Genomic DNA, 11,864 nt, shown 5'->3' on the forward strand with positions numbered 1-11,864 from the left:
TTGAACAGTAGAGAAAGTCAATTACATAGGTGAAGATCAGATGTTAGCCTCAAGACATTTCAGTCCAGAGATTACTTGCTTGTCAGGCTAATTTCAATGGCTGCGGTATTACACAAGGAAGAAAAAGTGGCTTCTCAGATAAAGAAGCCACAGACCAAAAGACCAAAATCAAACAGGTCTGTCTTCTTTAAAGACAACCCTGATGCAAAAAGGATGGCGAGTATCTACAGAAAACTAGTATAATTGGTACTGTATGCTGCAATTCTCATATTATCCTGTGATATGTGCAACTGCAAGCTGGACACTCAGTTCTGGAGTAATTTTCAAAGGCATGGCACACAGCAATCACCCGGTCTAGAAGACCTGAAAGTACACATGCAGAAGTTTCGTGGGGATATTTGCATCCCTCCAGAGTAAATGATTACAAGAACATAAGCCTTTATTTAGTGCTCTCGAGTTATTTCTTGTTCATTTACTACAGATAGGCATCTTAATATAACTGACTTCTCCTTGATCAGGTGCCAAAGGGGTTGCAGTGCCAAGACTGGGGCAGAGAGGAGACACGGCCAGGGACAGGACTGCGTGACCCAGTAAGTCCCTTCTAGTTCTGTGCTCCTTTAATGAGGCAATATTAAAATATAGCTTATTTTCCCTTATAAAGTTAATTAAAGTTAATGAAAATCATTATCTCTTAAAATCTCATCACTTTGCTATGCCAGCATTGACTTTGTCTCAGCTATAACAAAACCAATAGGACAGTATCCTGCCTTTGTTTGCATAGAATAGCCCGTGCTATTTACGTGTTCTAACAGTTGTTTTTCTGACAGACTGTTCTTTCAAAGCGCATCCGTCCAGTTGTACATTTGTACAGAGTCCAGCTCTCTGACTGAACTGTCATTGCCTTGAGGCATTACTGCAATGTAAACAATGCATAATCATTCAAACTACTCAAGGCCAAAGAATTGCAAATACAAAATCAATACGACAAACAAAGAAGTAGCAGGGGAGAGTAAAGCCACAAAGATACATGTAAATCATTGCCAGACTTTTAAATCTCAGTGAGATTCTTTCTTGTGAGCCACTGAAGTTTCGTGTATATAGAATAACAGAAGGCTGTAGACTCCAGAGCACTAGGAACCCCAGAGTGCTGGTAAATCAACAAGAAATAATTAGAAAGAAATATGCAAGTTAGATGAAAAAAAAAAGCCATGTTACTCTAAGATGTGCTTGCAGAGAGAAATACAGTATGCTTTCAGAATTTTAAATAGAACCCTGAAAAGACCTGCTTTTCCCAGAGTAAATCACAAAACACTAAAAGCATTTTCTGCCTTCCCATATTTCTGCACCCCTTGGTGAAGTCAGCAGCAGACCTGTGGCACAACCTTTCTCAAATGCTACCGTAGCACAGTGAGATCATAAAGCAGCATAAATGAGAGCCCCATGTAATCCTCACTGAAGAAGACACATTTCTGATAGAGGTGGAAGCAGTGCAGCCAGTTCTGCGCTCCCTGCCAGGAGGTACTGCCTTAGGCCTGTCAGATGCAAGTTACAGGCAGGCAGGCAGGCAGGATTTGTTGCAGGCAGCGTATAGGTTAGGACTACACTCAAAAATGAGCCTATCATTTCTCTTCCTTCAGTCTGTCTCCTCTAGCCATAGTGTTCTGATAACTCTCAGATATCTTTCTTGACTTCTCAGATCCTTTTTGCAGTGAGATTATAACTACACAAACTCCCAGAAACTGAGGAATAAGGATTTTTCACAAGAAAATCCATAGATTTTCTATGAAGAAAGAAGAAAGTTGTCTTCACAGAAGGAAACAACTTTATTATTTATGAGTATGCAGTATACATCTATCTGCGGATTTACAGAAGCGGAAGTTTACACCAGAGTTCTCTTTGGCTGAATATGTCCATATTTGGGCTCTGCCACCACCTGCTCACTCTCCCTCAGCGATTCCACATGTCCCACCATGCTCCCCGTGCCAGTAACAAGGGACCTTCACGAAGAGCACGGGAATTTGCTGGATCCAGAGCCATCTTGGGAGAGAACCCTTGTGTGAGGATTGTCTGCGGATCACTTCTTAGCAACAGTATTTCAAAAGGGCATACACTATAAAAATGTCTCGGGAGTCGCTCAGGATCTATCAACTCTGTGGTGCCAAAATATACCTATCTCAATGCAATTTAAGCAGGATAAACAGTCTTCTGCATCACAGCCTTGTCTTCTTCCCTTTTCTCCCTTGCAGTGATTATCTTCCCTTAATACCTTAGTATTCTCTGTCTCCTCTTCTGGATGACTTGATGCCTCATATCCTCAAAATTTAGTTCTGTTGTTCAGTTATTAGGATATATCTTCTGGTGTACCTTTTTCATACACAACCATCTTACTGCTCGTCCAATTTATTGATCATCATGTTTCGTCTTTCCAGCCTCCTTGCTTCTCAGGGAGCCAGCCAAGGCCCAAGCTCCAGCAGATCCAGTTTTGCCTCCTTTCTACCACGTCACAGTCTTCACATGTGAATTCCAGATTACTCCCCCGAGGCTCAGTGTGGCACTGCTCCTCTCTCTTTCTTCTTACCCTGGATGTTGTTAGAGCATCGTGTGAGTTGCAGAATCTACCCCTTCTACATACTCGGTTGTCTGCGACTTTCATATGCAACTATAAATTACAGAGAAGTCCCAGGAGAAAATAGAGATTTGCTAGTATAACATAGTGGATATAAAGAATCTACATCCATTTTTTTGCTGTGGCAGACAAAGCCCCAGATTAGGGGTAGTATGAACAATATCACCCCTTTTCATCTATACTGGAAGTATGTGCTGTTTTTAATGGGAGGAGAGAAAGCAGATAGGGAGGGGACAATGGAAAGGTTTTAAGGAGATTGTTTGCAGTGAATGAGTAACAAGGGGAAATTTAGGAAGAAAACTGTACTACTTAGAACAGAGTTAGACTTTTTTAACTATATCTCAGGACTACCGCTCAGTGTTTTCTCACTCTTTTTCCTTCTTCTACTCTATCCTTAAAAGTCATTGACAATTATAATAATATCTAATCTATTTTTTTGAATTTTCTTTGCACCAAATTTCCGTCGTGGAACATAACACTGGTGGACAAATATATAACAAAATTATAGTGCCTCCCTGTCTTCAAAAGCTTTTCATCCTCTATAAGCTTTTAAGAAAAAAGCCAAAAGATACCAAAAAAATAAGGCATTTGTTGTCAACATTCTCTCAACTATAGACTCATGACAGCATCAGCTAAATGCTTTTACAATGTTTTCAAAGGCATTGCTACCAGGTAACATTTAAAGAAGAACTGCTTTACCTATATTTATAGGGAGCTTTTTCAAATGACAGGCAGAATAGAAGAGAGCAGAAAAGTGCTTGTCTGATAACGTAACTAGTGAATGACAGTGGCTGATATCATAGGCCAGTGAAAGGTAGGAACTGACCTCCCAGTACTGCCTGGGAGATGATAGATTGGATGTGCATAGGCCATGAAGGCTTTTGAATTTCAGGATTCATGTCACATCCATCACCTGATATCAGAGCATCTTCCTTCTTCAGCTCTGCCTGTATACTTGATTATTTATAGTGTTGTATCTGTTTAATTTAGGTTGTTAGCACTTTCATATCCTCGCACATGTTTGCAAAGCTTTATGGATATGTCTGATACTATATAAATTATGAATAATAATAAAATATTAGGCTATTTAATTTTTACAATTGTAAGTGCTTCAGGTCATATTATAAATAAGTCCATTCAAAAGTGCTTAACCCCGATCATATAGAAAATCAATAAATAAAAATATTACCTGGAATCATTTTCAGTTGAGAAGATATCAACATGATTAAAAGCAGTAAACTGAAATCGAGCTTTCATGGTCCAGAAATGTGTTTCTTAAACCGAGCTGCTTTTCTAGGAAAAAAAAAAACTCTCTTGATCCTAGTTGCATGTGCATGTCTGTGAAAAAACAGCTAGGTGGAAAAGTAATGCTTCCTTTATCAAAAGAAGAATTTGTTTGGCTTTCTTTAAGTATTCAATAATTATTCTCCATTTGTGAAGTGTTCTGTTGCAGTTTGCTCTTCAGAACACTCTTTGGATTTTCAAATGACAACAATACACATGATTTACATTTTTCTTTTATGTGAATGAGGTTTTATTATTGTTTATATTTCTATTATTTAAGCGCCATCTATTGCCACTGACTTTTCAGCAGAGTTCAGGATAGATTTTATCAGAGAGTTTTTCTCTTTGACCAGTGGCCAACTGCCAGATATAGATTTTGGTAGAAAGCAGCTGAGCCGATTTATTGCTTCCTCATGGTCAGCTCCATGATGTGAGATCAGATAAGACTGGAAGGAAGAAAGAATAAAAGCACTTCCTAGGCTCTACTATTACACCAGTTCCTTCTGAAAGAAGTATTTCTCCTGCCTTATTTAATGAATGAGAACCTTTTTGAATAAATAGCTATGAAAAAGTATTTTTCCTGTCTACCAAATGAAGGTGAGATTTCACTCGCACTATCCCTCTCTATGCCTTGTCCTGTTTGTAGTGAACATATCCACTTTCCTTCTTTCACTTTATCCAGCAAAGCATGCACCATTCCCCAAAAAGTGTGGAGTCCTGTTCCATACATCGATGAGTCAGAAAAACACTGAAAAACATTGCTTTCAGTGTGTTTGGTTTTCATGCACTACACCAAGTTGTTGAAGATTTACCCTAAGCAGAGTGAAAATAATCTATTAAGATATAAATATTTTGCAATCTTAGAGAATGAAGGAAGCTATCAGATTAGCTTTCTGGAAAACCAGAGGGAAGCCAGGGAAACCAGCTGACCAAATTTCCATTGCATTTACAAAATTATGAGAAAAAAAAAAAAAGATGAGAAAAAGATTTATCTTTCCTGTCCCCTCTTCACATGAGGTAAGTGCTTGTTTATCATAAAATAATGCTCTGAATTCAGTTGTGGGATTGAGAGACTTTTGACCCTTTAGAATAGGGTACTGAGGATTTTTTTTTCTTTTTTTTTTTTTTAAATGCTGTAGTGGGCTTTATACATAACAGATATTGATTATAAACACACCAAAAGACTTGCTCTTTTTATGGGGAAAAATTTGCTGACCAATCAATATAGCCTTTCAGATTTATGATTCTGATTTATACAGTAGTAGAATCTTTAATGTTGGGTTAGGCAGACTCCTTTCCTCTGTTGTTACCACTCATTGTACTTTAATGTCAACTAACAAGACAATTTTCTTTGCAGAGCCAATAAAACTTGTGACAAAATGAAAAAAAAAAGCCATATTTTACTTTCTTTTATTTGTTTGAAGATTTTTGTGAATAGTATTCAGGCAACAGAGTGACTAAAATCTATTATCATAATATTCAAGAAATTTGTGTTAATCAAATTAGTATATAGTTAAACCCAAATTATTATATTGAATCAAATGTTCTGGATTTTCTTTTGGTAACTCATAAAAGGAACTTTATGGGAATGCTTTTGAATTTCATTCACCATTTACCTAGAATTATTAAATATTTACCACTATAAGAGAGTTCTTTAATTTTTCCAAAAATTTATTCTATACAGCTTGCCCTAAATGTTTGGAATGGTGCTATATATGCAGTTTATTCCTTAGTAACCTGATACTAAATTTTATTCTCACTTACAATGATATAAATCAAGAGAAAATCAACTGTAGCTAAAATGAAACGATACACAACTGTATATGTATCCAAGGCATTTAGAGGCCTGCAAAAAAAGAAACCTCAAAGAGATTGTCCGAGATTCTCTGATGGGAAAATTAATAAAAATATTCAAAAAGATAAATTCCTCTGGATTTTTTAGCCCTCTATTTTCAGATAAGTCAAGTCTTATATCAAAAGAGCTAGGAATCTCTTCTTCATTAGAAAAAAAAGTGAATAATTTGTTGTCTTTGTTCTTATACATGTCAATCAATACCAGAAGTGACGAAAGTCACACAGTCTAGACTATTCCAGCTGATCCATAGAATGTAAACATGAAACACTGCATACAGCCCTGTGTGTAGTCTATATGAAAGTAAAACAAATTGAGGACCAATATGGACATCAGCAGCACTTTTGCTGATCTTGAAAATGTTAATAGCACTGCAATAATGCAAAGCTTAAAGGTAGAGTATAAGGGTTCATTTGGCATACAGCTTTTGTTTGGCTGTTCCATTATAACTGATTAGCTGCTCCCCACTTTATCCCAAACACGGTGTAGGCACATAGCAGATGTTGGTAGACACATGCTTGTCTTCTGAGGAGTGTCCCACTGTGCTTTATCCTTTGTCATTGATGCATGACAGGATTTTCTGTGAGTAGACTGCTTAAGTTCATACCACAGCCTCCTCAGAACACCAGAATAAAGTGGTATATTTTCATAATTCACCCTTTTTTTTTGAGCACAGAGGCAGCAGTGATCCACCCTATACTCCTGACAGTCATGGAGTCATGCAAGATGGATACGCAGTGTGCTAGCACATTCTGGCAGGTATGAGGAAAGGCCAAAAGGAAGAGCACATTACAATGAACATTTTGGCATGGGCTAAAGGAAAATAATGTCATGATTGTTGTGGATGGATGCAGGAGAGTTTGCAGTGGACAGGTTAGCAAATGTCGTTACACCTGTGCACAGAAGTCTATTCTTCACTTGCAGGACAGCACACTGAAACAGGACTGCAGAAAGCAACGAATAGAGTTATTCAGAAAGGCTAAAAACCGATCAGAATTTATCTGAAAATGAGCATTGCAGTAGGTTGAAAGAACAGATAAACTGTCATGCCAGTAGATTCACTATTCTGCTTTGGGAAACCAAATCTAACCAAGCATTCTGAGCATGTCTGGTATTTATGCTTCCCTGTTATAAATACACCTGGCTAGAGCTACTGTTGACATAAATCAGCTTGACTTCAACGGAGGAATACCAAATTACACCAAGTGAGGATCAGGCCCCATGGAAATACTGTCTGTCCTATTCGTGACATTCTGTTGGTTCTGAGGTCAGTACTTCGTTTATCTTCCGTCCCCGGTACAATACTACGATTGTTGTAACTATGCTGCTTTGAGTCTGCTGCACGTAATAGTATTATGCAACTGAGACAGTCTTTCATTTGCCACAAAGCACCCATTTTTCAAAGCAGATATCCAAAAGCTTTTATTTGCTCCAGGCTCCAATTAATATTCTTCTAGTTTCCTCTCATGAGCAAGTTGGTCCCATTAAAGGAAGCAGAGGTCTGAGACCTGACCATGCTCTATTCCCTAGCTGACACATCTTCATTTTCACACGCACAGTCTCTAATTTCAAACAGCTGTTTATCTATTCCCTTGTCCTACCCTGTGTCACTGTTTGAATAGGCAATGTTAAATGCTGTCACTTACCCTTCCCATTTGTTCTGTACTAATCAGAAAGAGGATATGCACAGGATTCAGTCCACCAATAAATAAAAAAGCAAAGATGACCACATGCAAAAAAAATGAATAATGATAAAGGCAAGAGCGTACTTACTTCTCAGACTATGCTGGTATTGTAGATGGTGATTTTGAGCACAGAAGCCGGTCAGAAGAAGTGGGGAGACAAAAGACCTAAGTAAATATTAGTACAGCTAAAAGCACAGGAACAAATTAATACTAACAAAGGAACTGACAATGTATACTAATGAAGAAACTGACAATGTATCATTTGCTGCAGTCTACGTGCCCCCACTACCTCCTTGTGAAATGTGCCTTATCTCTGAATAAAGAACAACCTTTAATGGCTCACTTAGGAGCTCTGAAACACTCCATCATGCATCTGCATCCCCCATATTCTTTAGGCTTTTTCCTCGCAACCGTACCTAAGTTTAGGTCCCTAGAGTTTAGAGTACAAGGCAATGCAATGAATATCCCTTTATAGTGTTAGACATAGCCATTGAGAGGTTTGTGCATTCCTGCTCTAAATTTTTGAATTCTCTTTGTTTATGAGTATTAGGGATAGGAGATATAAATAAGAGACAAAGAGTGGCTAGGGGACTGGTACTAGCAAAACTAAAAAGGGTAATTATTTCAGCATGTTGGGAAAGAATAAGAGCTCCATCCCACCTGAAGATCTACAGATGTACTAAATCTTGTATAGAAGTCTGAAATACAAATACATAAAAACATAGAGATACGCAAAAATAGTTAATACAGTGATGATTTATTTCATGCACATGACTGTCACATGATACAGAAGTATACATCAATAAATGCAGTGTATCTAAATGCACTTTTTATGAGCTAGAATAGTGTTAGCAAAAGTTGGGGGAAGTGGTCTCTGCTCCACAAAATATTCGGAACGAGCTGTCCTCGGTGTGCTGCAAGCAGTTCTATTAACCCTGAAATACTCCCTCATTCTGAAGCACCAAGCGCTGGAAATATCAGTGCATGTTTGCAAGCCTGGAGGACTCAGTGATTTTGCTTTGCAAAATAGGAATCAAATCATTTCTGTGAACCAAGTGATGTTTGTATAAGAAGGGAATTTTACTGTTCTTCCATTTTGTCTCATCCCGCTCTGAGTCTCTTCCTTCTCTCGCCCTCAAGAGATTCATATCATACTGGGAACAAGTTGCCAAGAAAGGCTGTGGACTCTCCATCCAAGACTTCGCTGGACAAGGTCCTGAGCAATCCAATCTCCCTTTGAAACTGGCCCTGCTTTGAGAAGGGGGCTGGACCAGAGGACCCTCCCCACCTCGACACACCAAAGGTCCCTTCCAACTTCATTCTTTCTATGATTCTATGTATTTTTAAATTTGACACTACCAGTTTGAGAGTCATCAGTCTGAACGAGTATCGTTTTCACAAAATAGCTTTTCAGATGATTTTCTTGACGTTTTGCAAGCATTTCACTTCTCTCCAGCTCTCTTTTGCCTTTAACAGCTTTCATTTCAGTCTGAATTGTCTTGACTTCGAGTAGTCTGTATTTTTGCCATAATGGTTTCTACCACTGATTAACTTTTTTGTTAATATTTTCAAACATATGTGTACTGTAGACAGCAGACTCTGCATGCTCTGACATGAGCAGCTATCCTAGCTTGCCTTTTCTCCAGCCTAGCATTTCTATCCAAAATAATATTATCCTAGTAGGATTTTATTTAATAGTTTCTTGACAAATGTGACAGATGATAGACAGTTTTGATTTTTTAATGAAGTAAGGGAGAAATATGCTAGAATTCTGCTGATGTTACGAATTTGCAAGTATTTCCCAAGTATCCTTAGAACTCCATGCTAGGGTAAACAACTTTACAGCAATTGGTTATGGAATCTACATTTTGTGTGTGATATATTTTCTTACTATCCTTATGGCACCAACAATTATGAGATTTTTTTTTCTCTGTAATTCACAGTCAGTCTATGCCTGCATCTTTCCAAATTCAAGCACTATAAATTTGTTAGATATTTGCCATTGATCCTGCCCTAGCTTATGAACTTTAAAACCTGTCTTTAGCACGATTATAGCTTGAACGTATATGGTTTACCGTTTCAAAATCCATAGGCTTTGATATTCTTTCTTTTACTTTCTCATAAAGGAAGTGGTTTGAATATTGATTCTTTGCCTATACCCACAGTATTCATGAGTAGAGCTGTTCAAAATTTGTTCCAAAAGAAAAAGGATGAAAACATAGTTTTAGAGCAATAAAACCTAAGTTGATATTATTTGATTAATAGTCTTACCAGGAAATAAAGGGATTAGAAGTAGAAAAAACAGAATATCTCAGGCCACTGAACAAAAAGATCTAATATTTGCACAACGTATTCATGTATGCTCAGTGTCACATCTTCCTTCCTATTTTACCCTTTCTTTCCTTCAACATGTTTGAAGTAAGATATCTTTTCTGGTGTATCTGTTTATGTGCCTTTCTGTATCAAAATAAGTCTATCTGACTGCTACAATCAAGTATCTGATGCTTTTCATGTTGCTATACACTGAGAATTTCATAACTAGGACTTTCAGCAGACACCGCTGCTTGAGACAAAAAGACTACCAAGAACATCAGATACCCTCATTTGTGTTATACAGAAAAGGGTTATTTTCGAATTTTCAACAGCACATAGTCTTTTTGAAACTTATAATAAATACATTTTGAAACCAAATTTGATAGCTATGTTGTCCATGTGAGTTATAAGTCAAACCTAGCATACAAAAATGAAGGCCATGTGAACACAGTTTTGCTCTACTGAAAGGCCCTAAAAGTAAATCCTCAAGGCTGACTATTTGGTAAAAAAATTTGTCCCAACATGTACCATTTTCCACCATTTTTCTAGCTTCTTCGTCTCTGAAGTGTTCAGTATTTCAGAACAAGGTAGTCAGTCATTAATTTAGATTCCATGGAATTTTGCATGCATTTGTGGACTGATCCAGGCAGCCCTTTGAGGGACTTTGTTGCCCAGCAAAGGTGCAGCAATGACTCATGCATCATTGACAGCTGACCAATTCAATAAACGTAGTGCTTATTCCATAGAAGAAAAATGTCCAAAATCACCTAAATTATCTTAACATCTCATTCAAATAGTCAACTGTTAGAAACTGACTGCTATAAAGTATAATCTAGAAATAAGGCAATCTTCTGCATTGTGAAGTTTGAGAGTCTTTGAGACAGTTTACTGAGTAGTCATATTATATTTTGATTAGCATCAATATGTTCAAAGGAATCTCCGACACCAAGTATTGAAGTGTTATCTGCAATTATCCTAGCAATGTCAAATACTTTGTAATGCTAGCATTCTCTTGATTCTGAAAAAAATTTAAAAAGGCTATAGCTATTTCTATAGCCAAAATGAGTCCTAATCATAAGGCAATTAAGACTTTCTTCTTCAATTTTTTCCTGCCAGATACATCTTTATCCTTAGATTTTTGTTTTCATATACCTGGTGAAAATCTATCCATTCACAAAATATAGTGTAAGAAGCTATACTTTTTGGATTGCTTTTTTTTTTTTCCTGGTTAGTCCATAGAGGAATAACATTCTTAACATTCTTGAGAAACCCATCATAGTCAAGCAAAAAGTATGAACTTCAGCCATAAAGTATCAAGTATGTAGAGTCAAGTGTTCTCATTCCTTGATCAGAACACTACATATAGAGCAAATATCTGATAACATGTGGAGGAAAAAAAAAAGAGGAAATCCAGAGAATTATAATTAGCTTCCTAACATTGAGTTAGCAGAAAGAAAAGTTGAATGTTTATATTCCCTCATATTTAATAACTTTTTCTATGACTTTCAGCTCAATGAGTTAGTGCACCATCTGAGACTTATTACCTAAGAAGAATAAAATTCAAAAGATATCTGAGCTGCCTGATTCTTTTAGGTTTCCTGCACTTCTTTGAGTGATTTCCACCTGTCATGTAAGTCTGAATGCTCTCGCCCCTCCTTCAGGTCAGCACTGCCTTTTCAGAAGAGCTTTATTTTATACTATAGAAAATAGTCTCAACTTCATGTCAGAACTTCAGGGAAAAGCTTGCAAAAGGTTGTTAGGCTGAGCAGATATTCGAAATTACTCAGAAGAAGAATCTCAAGTGAAGGAAAGGTTCAATAGGAAAAGGGGAAGGAGACAATTAAAATGGAAATGGAAAACATAGCAATTTTAAACAGCTAGTTAATCAGTAAAATCAAAAGGATTTTCTAGTATTCTTTAAAGAACCCCTGTTGTCCCTGTTTAGTTTAAATATGCCAGTATACTTTCCCTACACTCAGCCACAATTCAGGTGGCATTTGTGGACTATTTACAGCAGTGAAAAGGTAACTGGCCTAGCAAGGGTGGGCCATGCGGAAGTTTAGAGACCTAAAGCCTCCAGGAATTGGGTGATCTTTGATCAAAT

At 37.3% G+C, this 11,864-nt stretch overlaps 1 long non-coding RNA gene across 1 annotated transcript; it reads left to right on the plus strand.

Annotated features, from left to right (window-relative positions):
- The first annotated feature begins 488 nt into the window (after positions 1–488).
- On the plus strand, positions 489–9,083 carry LOC104153510 (uncharacterized). The gene is made up of 3 exons (XR_696282.2): positions 489–590; positions 6,439–6,521; positions 8,588–9,083. It is a non-coding gene; the product is annotated as an uncharacterized lncRNA (long non-coding RNA).
- Positions 9,084–11,864: the final 2,781 nt, after the last annotated feature.

This window comes from Struthio camelus, chromosome 2, assembly GCF_040807025.1.
Source record: "Struthio camelus isolate bStrCam1 chromosome 2, bStrCam1.hap1, whole genome shotgun sequence".
In the NCBI taxonomy this organism is placed as follows: Eukaryota; Metazoa; Chordata; class Aves; order Struthioniformes; family Struthionidae; genus Struthio; species Struthio camelus.